The sequence below is a fragment of the Ovis aries genome, chromosome 3 (genome assembly GCF_016772045.2).
Source record: "Ovis aries strain OAR_USU_Benz2616 breed Rambouillet chromosome 3, ARS-UI_Ramb_v3.0, whole genome shotgun sequence".
Lineage (NCBI taxonomy): Eukaryota > Metazoa > Chordata > Mammalia > Artiodactyla > Bovidae > Ovis > Ovis aries.
In genome coordinates, this window is record NC_056056.1 from 164,705,686 (window position 1) to 164,709,008 (window position 3,323).

General features: G+C 38.4%; 1 pseudogene; it reads left to right on the forward strand.

Annotated features, from left to right (window-relative positions):
* Positions 1–675: 675 nt before the first annotated feature.
* On the forward strand, positions 676–1,619 carry LOC101113405 (olfactory receptor 6C3-like; annotated as a pseudogene).
* Positions 1,620–3,323: the final 1,704 nt, after the last annotated feature.

Below are 3,323 nucleotides of genomic sequence, written 5' to 3' on the forward strand. Positions count from 1 at the left end.
GCTTTCTACCATAAGGGTGGTGTCATCTGCATATCTGAGGTTATTGATATTTCTGCCCACAATCTTGATTCCAGCTTGTGCTTCATCCAGCCCAGCATTTTGCATGATGTACTCTGCATATAAGTGAAATAAGCAGGGTGACAATATGCAGCCTTGAGGTACTCCTTCCCTGATTTAGAACCATTCTTTTGTTCCATCTGCAGTTCTAACTGTTGCTTCTTGACCTGCATACAGATTTCTCAGGAAGCAGGTCAAGTGGTCTCGTATTCCCACCTCTTTAAGAATTTTCCACAGTTTGTTGTGATCCACATGGATTGTGGCTACTGTCCACGGGGTCGTAAAAAGTCAGACAAGACTGAGCAACTAACACACACACACACACACACAAACACGCCTATTGAATTGTTTTCATAAGAGTTTTATTTTATCCATAGTCTATGATAATGTATTTTGAAGAAGAAATAATGATTTTGAACTTCAGATAATATTCCTTACTAGAATGAAAAGCTGAATGGAAATTGGAGAGAGTTCTGTAGGTGAATTTTAAATTTCATTCATTATCGTCATGAAGGATACTTTAAAAGCTTTGTATTCTATCCTCAAATGTGTTTTGATCTTTTATTTCTTATAGGAAATACATCCATTTTCTGTTTGAATGGGGGGAAAGGATCAGCAATGAAAAACCACACAAGACCCACAGAATTCATTCTCCTGGGGCTATCAGATGACCCAGAGTTTCAGATGGTGATTTTTCTCTTTTTAATCATCACATATATATTAAGTGTCACTGGAAATTTGACCATCATCATTCTCACCTTGGTGGACTCCCATCTACAGACACCTATGTATTTTTTCCTCAGGAACTTCTCTATATTAGAAATTTCCTTTACAACTGTCTGTATTCCTAGATTTCTGGGCACAATTATCACCAGGGACAAAACGATTTCATACAATGATTGTACAGCTCAGATGTTTTTCTTCATTTTCTTGGGTATCACCGAGTTTTATCTTCTAACTGCTATGTCCTATGATCGCTATGTAGCTATTTGCAAACCCCTGCATTATACAAGCATCATGAACAATAGAGTCTGTGTATTGCTTGTCTTTTGTGCTTGGCTGGCAGGGTTCTTAAACATCTTCCCACCTGTTATTCTTTTTCTCCAGTTAGATTACTGTGGTTCCAATATCATTGATCACTTTGCTTGTGACTATTTCCCCCTCTTGAAACTATCCTGCTCAGACACATGGCTCCTTGAAGTGATTGGTTTTTACTCTGCAATAGAGATTCTGCTTTTTACTTTGGCATTAATAATTCTATCCTACATGTTCATCATCAAGACAATTCTGAGGCTGCCATCTGCCAGTCAGAGAAAAAGGCATTTTCTACATGCTCTTCTCACATCATTGTCATTTCCATCTCTTATGGAAGCTGTATATTCATGTATGCCAACCCATCAGCAAAAGAAAAGGTATCCTTCACAAAAGGAGCATCCATTCTGAATGCTTCTGTTCCTCCTATGATGAATCCATTTATATATTCACTGAGGAACCAGCAAGTGAAACAAGCCTTCAAGGAGACCATCCAAAAGGTTATCTTTTTCTCCAGGAAATGCAAGTGATTATATCATTAAAAGAGTAAAGTTCTTTTCAATGCTTTCTATTACTCATAATCTGCCCAAACTCTTTCAGTACAGTTGTATGAGTGCTTTTCATCTGTTCCCGTGTTAAAAAATTCCCCACACTGAACCTAATTAACTGTATAAAGTTGAATGTTGCCTCAGAATTTTCTATAAAATTTTTATTCTAATATATTTGGATGAAGTAAAGAACACAGGTTGGTATTACAATTTTATAGGCCATTTAGTTTGATTAAAAGAATGTTAGAATTGATGTGAATTTCTGAAATTTTCATTTTACCAGGTAATAGAAATGACATTATTAGGAATTTTTATTCTATTTGGAACTTTCATGAAGTCAAACGACAGTCATTAGAGGGTTGGAAATTTTAAAAACCTCCAATTAAAATAAATAAATTTATTTTTTAAATCTACTTAAATATTTTTAAAGTTTAGAAACTTAAACATATTTGAACTCTTTATACTATTATATACTTTTATAATAATGAGGAGAGAGAAGAAAGAGGAGGGTAGCGTTAATATTTTTCAGCAATTACTATATTCCAGGCCTGTTCTAACTATTTTCTTCATATTGCCTCATTGAATCTTGTGAACAGCTTTACTTTCTTTTCAGTCACTCATTTGTATCCAACTCTTTGTGCTCTCACGGACTGCAGCAACAAGGCTCCCGTGTCCTTCACTAGATCCTTGAGTTTACTCAAACTCATTTCCATGATCTAGTAATGCCATCCAACCATCTCATTCTCTATTGCCCCCTTCCATTCCTGCTCACAACTTTTCCTAGCATCAGGGTCTTTTCCAGTGAGTGTGCTCTTCACATCAGGTGGCCAAATTATTGACGCTTCAGCTTTACAATCAGTCCTTCCAATGAATATTCAGAGTTGATTTCCTGTAGGACTGACTGGTTTGATATTGCAGTCCAAAGGACTCTCCAGAGTATTCTCTAGCAGCACAGTCTAAAAGCATCAATTCTTGTGTGCTCAGCCTTTTTTATTATCCAACTCTTACATCCTTACATGACTACTGAAAAACCCATCAGTTCAGTTCAGTTCAGTCGCTCAGTCGTGTCCGACTCTTTGTGACCCCATGAATAGTAGCACGCCAGGCCTCCCTGTCCATCAGCAACTCCCGGAGTGCACTCAGACTCACATCCATCGAGTCAGTGGTGCCATCCAGCCATCTCATCCTCTGTCGTCCCCTTCTCCTCCTACCCACAATCCCTCCCAGCATCAGAGTCTTTTCCAATGAGTGAACTCTTCACATAAGGGGCCAAAGTACTGGAGTTTCAGCTTCAGCATCATTCCCTCCAAAAGAAATCCCAGGGCTGATTTCCTTCAGAATAGACTGATTGGATCTCCTTGCAGTCCAAGGGACTCTCAAGAGTCTTCTCCAACATCACTGTTCAAAAGCATCAATTCTTCGGCGCTCAGCTTTCTTCACAGTCCAACTCTCACATCCATACATGACCATTGGAAAAACCATAGCCTTGACTAGATGGACCTTTGTTGGGAAAGTAATGTCTCTGCTTTTGAATATGCTATCTAGGTTGGTCATAACTTTTCTTCCAAGGAGTAAGCATCTTTGAATTTTACGGCAGCAGTGATTTTGGATCCCCCCAAAATAAACTCTGACACTGTTTCCACCGTTTCCCCATCTATTTCCCATGAAGTGATGGGACCAAAAGGC